At 39.9% G+C, this 16,327-nt stretch overlaps 1 protein-coding gene across 8 annotated transcripts in view; it reads left to right on the top strand.

Moving 5' to 3' along the window:
- Positions 1-16,327, top strand: part of PHF21A (PHD finger protein 21A) — a 146,099-nt gene that overhangs the window by 10,271 nt on the left and 119,501 nt on the right. The window lies entirely within an intron of this gene.

The raw sequence follows: 16,327 nt of genomic DNA on the forward strand, positions 1-16,327 counted from the left end.
TCCTTTTGTTTAGAAAGCTTAATCATATCATGCTCCATGGTACCCTTTGACTCTCTGTCCACATTGCGAAAGATTAAAATACTAGCTTTCAGTTGGTTATAGTAGCCACTAAAAATGGAGAAATCTACATTTTAATGTTCCTATTCTAAGTAAACGATTATTCAGTTAAAAATCCATGGCAATCAGTGTGAGTAATTGTAAAGCCATGTTTTGGACACTTTGTTTTTCTTGTAGCAGAGCTCTACTTATATTGTACAACAGTCTTGCACTCTGCCTTTCTTCCATTAAACACTAATTGTATACTTATGCAATTCCTTGTTAGATTGGCACAGTGATTCATGGCTATGTTTGTGATAGAGTGTGTAAATCTTTTTACTTATATTGAATAATCATGGTTTTGAGAAGAAAGGAACTTCTATTAAGTGTACGGTTACTTGAATTTTTCCTTTTGGATTAGTGACTACCATCCGCACTCCCACACTGCGTGTGACTACCCCAGCTACAAATACCATTCTCCAGATGCTACAGTTCCCATTTGTGTGCTGCCGAGGGGAGAGGAGGGAGAGGGAAAAAAAACCCAAAACAACCCCCCCACACACACCCTTTTAAGGGGTGATGAGGGAGAACATAATAAAAGGGAAAGGGAAGGCAGAATTTGAGGTTGATACCTGTGTCTATGCATTGATAGGGAACACGAGAGTGCCAGCTAACCGGAGTGCAGGGGAAGGAAAAAGAGCACATCAATGTAATAATTTTAGAGTGCTTCCTGTTGACTTGTTAATACTGTATGGAATTTGGCCCAGGCAATCTGCTGTTGTGAATCAGCATAGTTTATTCGCTTGAGTATAGGTGTGCCTGTTATTATTTGAAAATCTGCTTCACTTGAAAGATAACAGGTCAGTCTGGTGAGTATTATTATTCCCGTGTTTCAGATTAGAAACTGAGGCAGAGAGAAATTGATTTATTCTACATTGCGATGAGTTAATTGAAGACCTTAAGCTAGGAGTGGAGGCCTTCACTGTTTTGTGTTTAATCCTGTAAACTGCCAGCTTCCTTCAAGTCCTGAATGCTGTTACATTGTAAACAGAAACAATCCTAAAAATGAATTACTGTTTAAGCATAGGTGGTGTACCAGTAAGCAGTGCTTGCCCTGAAGGAGCTGAGATTTTTGCAAAACAGATTGTACATAATAAATAGGGTAGTTTGTTTTTGAAGTTTTGGATATATTTTTATTAGGTTGTCTTCACTTGAAGGAAAAGTAGAGGTTCGAATATGACTGGGAGACCATTTGGTGCATAGAAGAGAGAACGATTAATGAATGTGAACTTGAAATCCAGTGAAATCTAGGTTATGAAGCTAAGCACTGGTGCCAAGAAATGGTCCTGAGTTAAGTTCCACAGAACCTGAAAGAATGTAGAAGAAAGTTTGTTGTTGTTTTCTTGTCCATCTTTCTGACTCCCCTATTTTGTAGTACAATTAATACAAGAAATTACATATTACCCTGTTTATTACATATTACATGATAATGTTTCAACAGATCCTGTTATGTGGGTGCATATTCTTAGTGCATCCCAAGGGTCAGAGTTAAGGTTAGGACTTAAATTCACCAAGTTAAAACATGGCCAGAATGGACTTTATCTGTGATTGGTGTGGTGAATGGGGTCAGTGTTCCAATGTCTTCAGTGTGTAATACTGCTACGTTTCTGTGTCATGTTTTCTGACTCTGGCAGCATAACTAGTTGCATGGAATGGTTCAGTGCACAGCAAAAATGACATTGAGTAACTTGTTCCATCAGCGCCCAAATTTTAACTGCTTGTTAAAGCTGTTCTGTGCCCAGCTTCTGTGAGCAGAATCCTCTGATCCACCCAAGTCAGTACTGCTCAGTGACAAATATCTTGCTCTGTTAGTTTGGACAAACCCCTTTTCCATGTGGAAAATCTGTAGAATCGGCAATACCCAAATTTCTGCATTCGTCCCAGTCAGCTGGGTCCAGCATTGCTGCTGCTGACTCTGAGTGCTGCTCAATACAGATATGATATACCAATGCAAATCTGAAAGGTCTGTCTCCCTTTCTCTCTTTCTCTTTTTTTGGATAAAGCATTTCTATGTTTAACATGTCCATAGTGAACATCCAAAGTTGTATGTAAGAAAGTTTTTCTTGTTTTAAATCTGTGTTTAGCATAGATAGTTCCCCTGAAGGACTGACTCTGATGCTTAGAACTTCACGTGATTGATTCTGTGATTATCCACAGCATTAGGTTCTCGATCTTTGGGGTGCATTGGGTCATGATCCTGTAAATCTGTAAAATGTAGGTCTCTTACTCTGGAGTGTCTCCAGTTAAGACCCTTAAGTTCATATAAACAGTACCGCTTGTGCTGTCGGCTGGTGTCTTACGGTGTTTGTAGAGCTCAGGAACTTTGATGCATGCCCCTTGAATATGTTAGAACTGTTCACGTTTTCAGACTCTGATTTTGCATGAGCCTTTGGTTGACTTTCATCAGTAAACTGTTTTAGTACAGTCCCTTCACTGAAGTGTTATGTTGCAACACTTCAACTCTGAAATTTTGTAGATGCTTTCAAGGCCAAATATAAGGCAACTTCAGTAACTACTGTGTCTCATTCGTTGCTCTACAATGTGACTTCGGTGAAGTAGAAATCTCCATTTTTGCTGATCTCATGAGCTATAGAGGAGCTCTAAAGAAACTTCCTGGAGTGTCTTCTTGCACTAACAGTTCAGTGATTGGCATACTTCTGTTTAGGTGCAGTCATTCACACTGGCATCACCAGTGTTTAATGAAATACTGTTTCTAAAATAATTTTCACTTGTATTTCTTTGGCATTAAAGGTCTTAGATCCAAGGGGATTGTGTTGTCTGGTGCTGCATTTTTATTACTTTAATTCTGGAACAGATTCTCTTATAGTAGAGAAGACTTTGGATTCTTGTTCTCTGTGTTGCCAAAGGAGTCCGTTTTGTGTGCAAATGATATGGAAATGTGAAGTAAAACAGTATGAGAATAGTATCACACTAGAAAGGTCAGCCTGCATCGCTGAGACCAATCGCTTGCAACTGCAGGCAAACAGACATAAATCCAGAGACGTTCATACAGTTGTTCTCTTCTTCCGCCATCTCCACAAAGCCTAATATGTGAATAAAGAACAAGTTGCATCAAAAGGTTGTCTGTATTTTGGAATATGTCAAAATCATCTGGGTATTTTTGTGTAGCAATTGAAGTAGTATCACATGATATGGGGGGGGAGGAGGAAAACCCCCTTTGCTTTCAGAAGGAGAGTGAAAAGATAAGCATTTATTTTATCACAAGCAAAAGATGTGAATGAGATTTGAGAGGTTTCTTGGTGCCACTTGGAGCTCTTGTATACCTTGTCTGATATTAGAGTTTGGTCCCAGTGAGAGACTGGACACTTCAGAAGAAAACTTTCCAAGTTGTGCATCTGGAAGACAAATTACGTATCTGTGGTGGGGTTTAATGGTGGCATGGAGAAGAGAGAAATTTTGCCCCACGGATGATCAGCAGAAGCTTTGAAGCATGGATAAATTTAGAACAAACACATGCTATGATTAAATCTCCCTTCAGTTCTCTCAAGGGGATACCAACAAATTCAACCTGAAACATTCAGCCTATGACAATGCTGGATGAGAAAACATTTACTAAATCTGAAATTCCCAACTACGAGTAAGAGTGCCAATTTCTTTGAATTATTGGTTTGTAGTGTAGTTTTTTGCCTGTGTAGCTCGCACAAATAGTCTTTAGGATGACAAAGGCATTATGTTGCTGTTTCTTTTTCAGCAGGACTGATTCCAATGCTGTTATTGGCCTAGATAACAAAACAAAAAAAACACCCAAAAATGGGGGGGGGGGGGGGAAAGCAACCTGTGTGATCCCTTAAGCAGGAAGCTTATTTAAATAACAGGATGATTCTACCCTCCTACCTGAAATGAAAACAAAATGTAAAGCAGCATAACATTTCATCTTGTTGTCTTTTTGTGTGACCGGAGATTTCTCATCTGAACTGTATCATGATCAGCTTTCTCACCAGTGTCATTGAGCAATAATTTTATCGAGGCAACGTCAGTGTCTTCATGAACCTGATCATAAAGCTACAATTCTTTTCCTTTTTTATCCTTGAGACTTGTGTGTTCCGGATCAAGCTTATAACCTTTTGGGCACATTTATCTTACTGCCTACAGCAATACTGAAAGGTGGTGTATACGGGACACTGGCTTTGTTTTCCAAACTCTAGAAAATGAAACTTCTTTGTCAGGATTCACAGATTGAGACCTGCTTGTTTATCCTGCATGGCTTTCATCTTGGCTATCTTCAAAAGCTCATCTGTCAGAAAAGGAAGTTGACAGTGATGAGAAAACAGACATTCACTGGATTGTTTAGGCAGTACTTTCTAGCAGAATTTGCAGTATTTCTAGCAGGATTTTGTTCAGTGTGTGTCCTGGGTCTCAGCTAGAGGTTATGCATTTTATGCAACAGGAGTATTTCTTCAGCTAGGCTCCCTTATTAAAAGGGAGAGCATCCAGTACTGCTCCAGGGTCAGACAAGACCTGATGTCTTTGGCAAGTTCATTTTTCTTGGACAGGAGTCAGACATTCATCTACATGTTCCTTTGAATCCATTGGTTCAGGAGATCTTTCTTCTGGTCAGCTGGGAGGAAGCCAAGTTGTTGCCAATCTTAAATGGGTCTTGGCAGTTTTTCCAGCAAACATCCATGGCTTATTTTTAGTGCTGCTTTCCAACTTTCTGGGTCTTTTTAGGTTGAGAGAGACTAACTCCCTGATTCTCCTTGGGTCAACATCGTGGTTGGTGAGGGGCTTGTCAGAGTATTTGTATTTTTCAGTAGTTTGGGTTATGTGTGTTTTTTTCTTTTTTAAGTGGAATATTTGATCACATTTTTATTTTACTGATGCAACACATTCTGCTTCAGAAGTTACAATTTCTGCTTTTAATATTATGTTTGAATTATAGTCTAGTTTATTTACCAAAAGAACCCCCAGATCCTATGGCTGCTCAGTCTGATTAAATGTAAGAATTAACATGCTGTGCTGGACCAAATGTCCATCTAATCCAGTATCTTGCCTTTATTAGTGGCCCGCAGCAGCTGACTTAACTGTGCAAGAGATAGGTGAAGCATAACAACTTCTGAAATAGTAACAGGGTAAATTTGTGATGGACACTTGTTTAGCTACTGCCTGATGAGGAAGATGCATTTGGGCAATTACACTGTGAATAGCAACTTTAAGCCTATTTATGGGTGAATTTGTTTATCGCCTTTTTGGACTCATTTGTATCTGTGGCCTCCATAGGAGTGAGTTCCACGCAGTTTAATTGCACTGTTTGTGTCAAAAAATCGGTTTCATTTGTTTCAAGCATGCTCCCCGGTTGTTGTCCTTCTCTGTACCATTTTGAGCTGCCTCCTTTTTGAGGTGAAGTGACCAGAATTAGCTGTAGCATCCATCACAGGGAAATGTCTCTTATGTTGCTCTCTGGTCTATTCCTAATAACTTCTAAGATTTTCTCTGACTTTCTGAATCACTGCTGGGAGTTGAACTGTTTGCTTGCAGTAATCTCAAGATCTTTTTCCTAAGTGGTGATGACTAATTTAGACTCATCATTGTGTATGTACAGTTAAGGTTATTTTTTCCTCTGAGTATGTTACTTTGCACTTGTCAACATGGGACAATAAAACGACAAATGAAAATCAATCATTTGGTATTATCAGATCCCCTGTAACTCTTTGAAGTCTGCTTTAATTTTAACCATCTGGAATAATGGAAAGCATCATAATCCCTGTAGTCTCCCCCTTTGCCAGATCACTTACAAGTATGTTCAATGGCAAAGCCTCAGTCCTGATCCTTGTTCTGATAACCTCCCTGCTTTGTGACCATTTGTTGCTGTTCTTTGCTTTCTGTCTTTTAAATGTATTCTAAATAAGAAGGGGAAGGCCCTCTCATGGATTTTGATCCAAGGTGGTGTGAGGTATATAAATATGTTCTCCTTCCCCTTCTTTTTGATGCGATATGGTGTATGAATTTTTAGCTGTTCGAATTACGTGTTCCAGTGCCCCTTTCTTTTGCTTTGAAGTTGAATGTTTAAGAGCTTCATATCATTAAGATTGCAATCTGCTATATTCTCCAGTAAACGCTTGGAAGAGAGCGTTCCTCAGAGATGTGATTTTGCAAGATGGTTTAAATAGCCAGTACTTTGTAAGCTGTAGTACTGTGAATTACATCACACCACTTCTGGTTGGTAGTGTCACCCCTGCTTCTATTTTCAAACTATTTCTCTTCCAGTTTGTGGAATTCACTGTTTTGTCTTTTTCACCAAGCCTGTCATGTTTTTGTTATAACCTGCCATAAGTTCATTTTCTGAATAAATACCAGGAATCCTGTGCATATCTCTCTGTCATCTTTGTAGAATTTTCATTGTTTTGTTTGTTTGTTTTTTGAAACTGATTTTTAGAACCGAAACTCCTCACTTGCCCAGCTCTGATCTCAATGAGGGGTGTTATGATCAGTTTTAAAGCAGTTTGGTTGTCAGGTCAAGGGCAGGTGTTAACTCTCGTAGTTATAATCCCTGTTTATCTAGAACATCTCAGTTTGCTTTTCTGAGGAGTTTATATTAACTGGTAGAATTTCTGCAGAAGTGGGGATAGACACTTTCAGAGAAGAAGTATTATTAGAAAGTAACACTACTTTGTTTATTGTGCTTCTACATGAGAATTTACCTTTTTTACATGTGAATTTGCCTTTTCCTTGCTTCTGTAAGTATTGATAGGAGATTAAATTATTAGACTGACAGAGCAGTGCATGTGTTCTTTCTTAACATATCTGAGGAGTTAGGACAGGAGGCCATGACAGACACTTCTGTCTAGAAGACTTCTAGCCTGGAGGGCTAATGCTTCAAATATGAACGTGCAGATGTGACATGCAGACCGTAACAATTTACCTGCGGTAGGAATTACAACCTATGCTTCAGCTTTGCTCAGTGTGTACGGAGTCTCACAGCATTGTACAAATTTCTACATATCTGGGTGGCTTAGATTATTGTTAGGGGGAAATCAACCCCCTTTCAACTTGCTTGCTATTTGTGCATTTAGTAATTTGAATTATAATTTTACATTATTATATTCAGAAGCTCTTAGCAGCTTGTGCTCTTGTGTGGGTGCATAGTTGCAATGCTTGGCAAGTTGTGGAAAAAAATTTTTTTGGTAGGTTAGTATTAATCTGTTGTGGAATTTGAACAGTCTCTGGTGTACTGTGTAACTGCAGCAGGAACCTATTAATTGAGAAAAGTTTAATTCATAAAAATTACTGTTATCTTCACCACTCGTATGTGAACTTTCATGCTGGTTTTGAAAAAGCGGGATTGACATTTTAGGTGTTCATGAATAGGAAGTCTGAATAACGTTTTTTGTCTTTGTGGCACATGTAACTTAAGCAGCTGAAAGTTGCTTGGATTCTCTGTCTTTAGCTGGACAAACCATTGTTTTGTCTATTAGTGCACCTTTTTTCAAACATCTTTAAAAACATAGAAAACCAGGAATGAATCCTTGCATTGTTATCAGTAAGGTGTCATTATTAACTGTGTGTTTGTATTTAGAAGACGAAGCATTTTAAGTGACTTGATGGAGGCAATTCAAGTGATCCAGTTCTGAAACTGGAAACATGTGCTTCTGCTGACCCCTAGGTCCCTTCGTTTGTTCACTAAACAACCCTCCTGTCCTCTTTAGGAAAAAAGTACATTTTAGTATTCTGCCTTCTTCCAGGGCTGGAGCCTGTAGTGAGAATCAAAGGATGATACGGATGCCACTTCCCCCACGGAACCAGTGCCAGATATTATGTGCTTGTTAATGCAACTTGAGAAAATAGAAAAGGCTGCAATAATTGAAATTCTTAATGTTTCTCCGATAGACAATTTTAAAATATGCCATTTAGCACAGGTTAAAATGACAGTAGGGACTATTATTCACTAGGAGTGACTTCCGAGACATTAATTGCCTTTCACTTTAGATTTCTTAAAAATATTCATGTTTGTTGTTTTGAGAACTTAAATACCTTCTGCTGGTGCAAGGATGTATGTTTTCTTGCAGCAGAAGGGGCTGATAAGGACTATGAGAGTGTCTTTCTGATTTTTTTCCTTCCATCTGGGGCAGGTGTTTCTTGGAAGACAAGGGACTGAAGTAAACCTTAGGGTTTAATTCGGGTATATCCTACATAAGAGAGGAGGGAAACAGCTGCTCAAGTCTTGACCAAATTCTGGAGAAAACATAATTTTGACAGTCATTAATAGGGAAAGTCTGCGATGCATTGAGACTGGAAAACAAATCTATAATAATGGGGGGGAGAGAGAACTGATCTTCCTGAGGTCATGCATAAACTAGTTTTCACTTTTCCATTCTTTTTGTGTTCTTTGTTGTCTGTTTGTGAGCTCTTTGGGACTCTGTCATAAACGTTTATGTATCAAGTGTGTCAGGGTTTTCATTGCAATAAGCTATTAAATCACTGTTCATATAATTATTAAAGAAAAGAAAAAAGTTGTGTGTGCTCTGGGTTGTCTGGGAAGTCTTGGAATTTAGAATTGCTGTGGACTGTTCCCTGGAAGGGTCAAACTGTGTAAAAAGGATGCGGTGAAACTATTTTTGCCTACAGTATTTGGGTAAAGTGTGTATTCCTTTTTTTACCGCTTATGTCTTAGACCTCTTTAATTAGGGTTTTTTATACAATATTCTGATATCTGTTTAATCTCCAGAATGCTGCCTGGTTTTGTTTGGTCTGATGAAAATAAATTTTAAGAGTTCATCTAAGCCTTAGCTTATGCTGCTGTGTTTCCCCAGTAGTCTTGTGTCAGTCTCGTGAGACTCACTGTTGCATCAAGTACTCTACCCAAAAAGTCATTCAGGGTAAAGCTATTAGAAAATGTGTTTTTTATGTCTGTGTTGTTTCATCTTGCCTGGATGAGAAAGTTCATGCTGTATAGAGACAGAACTTTTTTGTTTGTCCTCAACCTGGGCTTGCAAAACCACCGGATGGATTAGGAATCCTAAGGGAAGAAAAATGCTGAATTAGAGAAAGTGAAAGGCCTAAAGGAGTTGTCGGAATGGGATTAACCTGACAGAGAAATCGAGTTCCCTAGAAGAGAACACTTGAGGTTCTTGGGCCCCATTTAATTGCACTTTTCATTTTACAGCTTTGTAGGAAAATAAGCAGGGGAGTAAGGAACTGGTGTGGGTGAGGAAGGGGAAACGTGTGAACAGCGAGCCTGCGTTGGGCCTGTGCTCTGTATCGTGGAGAGAAGGGGGAAATCTGCGTGTTCCTGCGGCCCCGCGCGAAGCGGCTGGAAGAGGGGATTTTCCCTTGGAGGTCTGCCGTGAGAGCGGTGACGCAGCCTGGCGGAGTAAGTCCTGTTGCATTCGAGGAACAAAGAGCAGCAGCCACCGACGGCTCGGAGGCCGCGGGAGAGCTGCGGCAGTAAAGAGGAGAAATTAGGGCCAAATCTCCCGCAGTAAATTGCGGCTCAGCCGCCTTTTCTAACACAGATGCTATAGCTGGAGGAAGCAGCGTGTGTGTTGGGGAGGGGGACGGGGGGAGCTAATACTGACAGGATCAGTAGCTCTAAATTTGAGGGGAGACGGGGAGAAGGGGTGGAAACCTGCCCATCGGCAGCAGCCCCGAGCGCGGCGCTACCTGATTTAGGCCTAGCGACAGTTGCGTTGGAGGCCTGGGGAAGGCAGAGCGCTCGGCGAGCGTGTTTTCTCAGCGTGACGTAGCTGGGAGTGTGTACAGCCTGCATGCTAAATGCGAGTGGCTGCATTTGACTTTGCTTATAACAGTTCTGTGAATGTAATGATATCCGTTCTCACTCATGCTTTTATTTTGGGATGGAGGGGGAGAGAAGGGAGCTTTAATTATCCTATTTAGTCCAGAGTTGGAAACAACTGTGTTCTTACCTGATTCTGTTTATTGTCTCTTTATTCATGCTTGTACAACACAGTCCTTATTTTATGCAAGTTGATGCCTTTAAACATTCTATAATTTATTGGTATGTAAAACTGGAAACTCATGAAAACCTTCATGCTCTTTATTTTCTTTATTTAAGCTACACACAGAACATGCTACAATTATTGTTAGACAGCAGATCTTAAGCTTGTCTCCTTTTTAGTAGGTCTTTGTGCTCAGGAAATCAGGAGTGCCAAAATGACAACATAGTATAATGAAATAATGGCTGGCGAAATAAAATCAGACTTTGACTAAAAAGCAAGCCAGATACAGAATGTTTTTTAGTAAATATTAGCAGGCTGTACTTGGAACAGATGTTGCATTTATTCGAGAGTACAGAAAATGTAGTAACTTTCCGATAGCGACAGAGGGTCCCAGTCTCCTTTTGCAGGGTTCAGAGCGCCCAACATCCAACTGTATCAGCAGAAGTTTGAGACTTTTTTTTAGCACAGAACTGTGTGAAACCAAATTGCCAGCATTCTTTATAGAAGAAGCCCCTTCTAGAAGGTGACAAGCACTACCTTCTTCATCTTGGTCTGTCTTCAGATTTTAAGACCAAGGAACAAATGATAGCTCTTTGATACTTTTGTCATGTGAACATCTGTTCACTAACAAATCATTTTCGTATCGTCTTCTGACAATTATTCAGAAGCCTACGGCACATTAGATTCGGAGCGATCTGTAGCTTTGAAAAGGTAAGAATTTATGTTTAGTTTCTAATTTTTGAGCTGTCGAGCTTCCTATTATAAGAAAAATTCTGTAAAAAGTAAAATGAGCTCTTTTTTTTTTTTTTAAGTACTTTACAGTATCATTAAGTACAGAACATGAGAATTTACATTAGCAGCTAAATTTCAAGTTTATGTTGCTGTATTGTGTATACATTAAATAGCTTATTTTTAATGCATGTGCTAAAACAAAGAATTAAATTGAAGAGGCCAGTTTATCCCAAGTAGTATGCCATACAGGAAGTGTGGACCTGTACCTTGTCCACATATTGACATGTAGGTTGACCTGTAGCTTAAATAGCGCAGGTTGGTTTAATTTTAGTGTTTAAGGTGTGTCTAGGATGGTGACTTTTCTCCCTGACCTTTTTACACAATCTTTTCCTAGAAGACGCAGTAAATAACTAAAGAATTGTTATCCTCTGTATCATAATGATGATAAGCAAAAAGTAATAGTGATTCTTATTCTGTCTGAGCTAACAAGCAGGACATACGGAGCTCGGATGCCTGGCAAATTCAGATGCCTCTTTTCCCCCAGTAGTTCCACAGGTAGTCCAGTCTCAAAGTAAAAAGAACAGGATCATGTGGATCATCTAAAATACAGCTCACAAGCCAAACTTTTAACAGAGGCAAGGTATGTGTGTGTGTAAAAGATGATTTCCTGATGATTTCTTCAGTTTAAAGCAAAAGAAAAGCAGGGAAGTGCTCAGTCTTTTATCCAGTATACAGAAAGGGAACTCATGGCTGTTGAGGGAAGGAGGTCCCACTTCTTCCCCTAGCCAGGTACTTCTGCTTACACTTATGCTGGTGGTCCCCAGACCCATCAATGAACCATTTTGATTTGCACCTCCCCCGCCTTCCCCCCCCCCCCCCAATAAAAAAGGAGACTGGGAGAATGGCTCTTGGTGAGCTGAATTGTATGTGTGTGGGGGGGTGGTTGTTGCTGTGGAGTTTGTTTTGTTTTGCTTTTTTTTGCAAAAGGCTCCAGCGAGCAATACAGCTGGTACAAGGAGGAAGTCGAACTTCACAGCTGGAAGAGAAAATAATGGAGGGAGTCTTGGTCAGCTGCCTGTGGGAGTACCTGCTCAGCTGCTGGATAAATGTAAATGAAAGTGGAGAAACTGGAGGTAGAATTATAAACTGGAAGTAGAACTGAGGTTTAGACTACCACTATATTGAGAGGTTTAATCTTTCCTTGTGCATGCTTGGGGAACTATCATTCATTTAGAGTGTTTCTGGACGCGCTGAGAGAAGACAGTACAGCGTCTGATTTTGAAAGAGCTTTACAAACGTAGAAGTCTAAAAGATTACCTATTGCCGTGAGGGGCCCTGACATACAAGCTCTAATCGCAGTTCATCTGAATTTTGAACGCTTGCTTATTATTACTCGTGTACCTAATTTCTGTCTCATATTTGTGGGAAAGTAGCTGCACCACCTTCTAGTGATGTTAATCTCCCCATACCTGTCACTGAAAAGCTCCCTGGTGCTCTTCTTGATTCTTACCCTGTAATGCTTTAAACCAGAAGTCCTAGTGATTGCAGGGCTTGTCTGTTTTTTTGCATTGTTAATGCATTTTAAATTCCTTTGTTGAACAAATTGTTTCACACTTCAGTTTCGTGTTTTCTAGTTTTAAAATGCCGCCTATAATCGTGTCTGTTTCCTGTCTGTTGCATGTGAGTGGCCCTTCATCAAAATATGTTTAAAACAGGTTTATTCCCTTAACTGGTATTCCATTTAAGTAGCTTTCACTATACTTTGTAACCATGGAAATGGTGTATGGATAATATTTATAAGGTGGAAGAAAAACAGGGAGTCTAATGGGACCCCTGCTGTTCTGAAATCTCCTCAGCAAAAAGAAGTTCAGACTCTTGGGATTCTGTATAAATGTAATAAGTCTTCCATAATACAGAATGATTTTCTGTAAAATATGTATTCCCTTTAAACTTGTTCATACTTTCATGTTGGACAGTCCTTTAAAAATTCATATTTGTTCACCTCAGTTCATTTTTTGTTGTGTAATCACAAGACTTTATTCTTCTTCAGAATGTTAGATTTAAGAAAATAATTGATTTGCAGTCACTCTGTGCTGACACTGATGTCGAAAGTCTGTTTTTGCTTGCTCGTACTGTTCTTCAGTGCTTATATTTTGGCCTGACACTTTCACTGCTTCCTCTCCAAAGTCTGGAAGAATGAGCAAAATAGTTACTTTGAGTTATGTTTACTTCTTTTATCCATCCTCCCCTTTCCAAGAGCAGAATATTTGCTCTCTCTTAACTGTTGAAGGCATGTGTGTGTTTTTGTTTGATTATTTTTTTAAATTTTATTCCCTGCCTTTAGTATTTTGCTCTCTAACTTTTTTTGACTTGTTTGGCATTTCCCTCTGCTGGCAAATTGAGTTAATAGCACTTAGTTCTGTTGTGGAAATGGAAGGCCATAGCTGTCCTTGAATGTCACTGTTTTGTGCTTGAAGCACTGGTTGCTTTTCCCCCTCCCTCTCCCCCTCCCTCCCCCCCCCTTTTTTTCCCCCCCCCCTTTCTCCTCGCTCCTCTGAACTTCCCTGGTAGATAGATTAAATATTTAAAGAATAGTTTGCACAGGCAGGAGATGTGCACATACCTGAAGTTCTCTCCAAAAGTTACTGTCGCATTTCTGATGACAGTCAGAGGTGCCTCCAGTCCTGCATTTCACGTCTGGAGTCTTCTCTTACAGTGGTGCCCAGCTTCTCTCCTGCTGCGCTCTGGGCTGCTTCCTACAACTCTGAAGATGCTTCTGCCCCACTAACTGTCCAGTTCCCACAAGCCAGTTCCTTCCAAGAGGAAGGAGATTGCTCGAAGGGAAAAAATAGTTTGACACTTAATATGATTCCTCCCCCCCCCCCCCCAATTTTAAAGAGCGAAACAAAAATCCAGAGATCCCTTCATTCTTAATGGAGTTGGAGGAAAAGTACTTAAATCAGTACTGGAGGAGAGTTTTCTTAATTTGTCTTGTTCTCTGCCTCTTCAGTTGTTAAAGCGATTTCTTGTATTTCATATGTGTGTTTAATCTATTTCAAACACTGTTCTTTCTAGAAAATGGCTTTCTCTCCTCATCACAACTCCTTCTTCTCCTTCTCCCTCCTTTCCCAAAATAGTCCTCTGTCTCTGAAATATGAAAGAAAGGCAGCAACTTCTCAGTTACTGGGATGATGAATTTACAATGCACCTTAAGAACAGTACAGGTTAATGAACTGATTTTTCTAGGCACATGATAAAAAATAGAGTCCAAATAGCTTCCCTTTGAATACTTTAGAAATTTTGAAACAAAACAGTACAGCTAGGAGGGGAGCATGTTTTTTTTTCTATTTACCTTCCATCCTTTACCTCCCAACTGTGTGTATGCTTTTGCAGATAAATTGTAAATAATAAAAAAGTGGTTCGAGTTCGAAGACTTAAGATTCACTGTTTTTTTTTTTTCCTTCAGTGGAAAAGAAGTTTAACTGAAACTTGATGTTTTCCTAAACAAAAAACTACAGGTTTCCAGCAACTCTTATGGAATGTTGCAGAATGCAGCAAAGCTTTTTAAAAACAACCCCCAAGCCCTGCCTTCCTCCCATATCTTTATATCATGTAGTCCTTTTAATTCATTTTTTCCCCCCAAATTCCCTAGCTACCGGCTTCAAATACAAAAAAAGCCTTTGCTCTTGTGCTGTTAGTAAGGCATAAATGTACAGTCCTAATTAAGACTAGCATTTCCTTACAATATATGTATAGATAAACAGCACCTTCTAAATAACAAAGTGGTTCACTAAGATAAAAGTTCAGAACACCCAGTTTTTTATATCAACAGGAATTTAGTCATGTTGCATAGACGATGGTTTTGTGTTTATCTGAAACTGGTGAATGATAATTCAGTGAGCAAAGCGAGGCTTAATGTTTTTGTTAGTGTTCTTCTGTTTGCAGTGGGTTACGGAGGTTATGGTAGCAGCAAGGGGGCTGCAAATGTTTGGGGGAATCTTTATAAAGCAGTGCTCTATATATCGCAGAGGTTCCCTGCATCCTTCCGTTCCTCCCACTGCCAGGTTCGGTGCATGCCATGCGCCTGTACTCTGCGTATGGGAGAATTGTGGATGCGCCACCCCTTAGTACAATTTTAATAAAAACAGGAAGAAAGCCAAGATAGTAGTGAAGGGAAAAAAAAATTCAGACTTTCTCATGAGCCTTTGTTTAAAATGCTAACTCTTTTGCTTTAACTGCAGGGTTGTTCCTTTTAAGAAATGATTTTTAAAATGGCAGCAACTTACTATTTCTTTTTTTTTTCTTCTAGGGAAAGAGGGAGAAGGTGTATGTGTGAAAAAAGTGAGAGGACAAGTTTTATTTTAAAGATGGCTTAAATGGTTAATCCTTGATGAGTTACAGAAATCAAGCTAACTTTTCCCTTTCAAACATAAATGGCTTTAGCTCATGCTTTTCTGATTTGAGAAATATACTGACTGTTCTGACGGGGGTGTGTGTGTGCATGTGCGTTTAAAAAGTGCAAAGCCCCATAGCTCATAAATCCCTGCAGGTGAGAGGGATAATCCTTGAGATTTTAAAACACATTTATGCTAATTTGCCACCAGGCCAAATGGGATTGCTTATTTTGCTACCTCATGAGCTTGAGTGTGGTTTCCACCCCTCCTCTTCCCCTTCCCTCTCCCACCCCCCCCGCAGAAAGACTAAATTCAGCGAGACCTACTCATTTCTATTAAAATGCTAGTTATAGGAAACCAGAACTAAGATCATAATCCTTACCTGCTTAAATGTGTTTTTGTTGATATTTTCATTTATATATGTGTATATATATATTTTTAAATAAGACTGTAAAGTGTTTTTCTTCTATGCAATGGGGATAGCCTTTTTTAGCTGTAATGAGTCTTTCAGCTCTGCCTATATGTTAAATATAGTATTGCTTTCACAGAAACTGATGATGGTGTCATGTGCTTCCATTGAAAACGTGGTTTGACAGTTTTCTAAACTATTTTAGGGAAGGTGAGCCAACCTATCCCCAAGTGAAATCAGTTTCTGGTGTCTTCAGCTCTAAATTGCATCTGTTTCATGGCTAATTTGAAGGGCAGTAGGAACTTGTAGAGGTGGAATTGGAGCTTGTAGTTTTTGAATTCGGTAGGTTAATGTCTGCACGCGCCAATAGAAAAGCATAGTTCCTTAACCATTTAGTGGGAATGACCTACCAGTATTGGGGGGGGGGGGGCGGGGAAAAGGGAGAGAGGGAGAGGAGAAAAAGGAGTTGTGCACGTGGAGGAGGAGGAGGAGGAGGAAGGCACGTCCAGTGCCCCCCCAGCTCCGTCTCGGCTATGGTTATCGCAGGCGGTGCTGTCCCTCCCAGCACGGTGGCCGGGGCCAGCTGTTCTCGCAGGCAGCGCGACTCCCCGCGACTGCTGCCAGCTCCCGCACAAAGCGAGATCAGATTCCTTGCACTGGCACGCGTGAGACTTGTTTTTAATCCCGGAAGCGACAGCACCAGTGGTAGTAATGTGGTTGTTGAAATGTGAGCCTTAAAATAATGTAATTTGAAATAGCTTGTATACCCCCTCTCTGGGCTA

This window comes from Apteryx mantelli, chromosome 4, assembly GCF_036417845.1.
Source record: "Apteryx mantelli isolate bAptMan1 chromosome 4, bAptMan1.hap1, whole genome shotgun sequence".
Classification (NCBI taxonomy): domain Eukaryota; kingdom Metazoa; phylum Chordata; class Aves; order Apterygiformes; family Apterygidae; genus Apteryx; species Apteryx mantelli.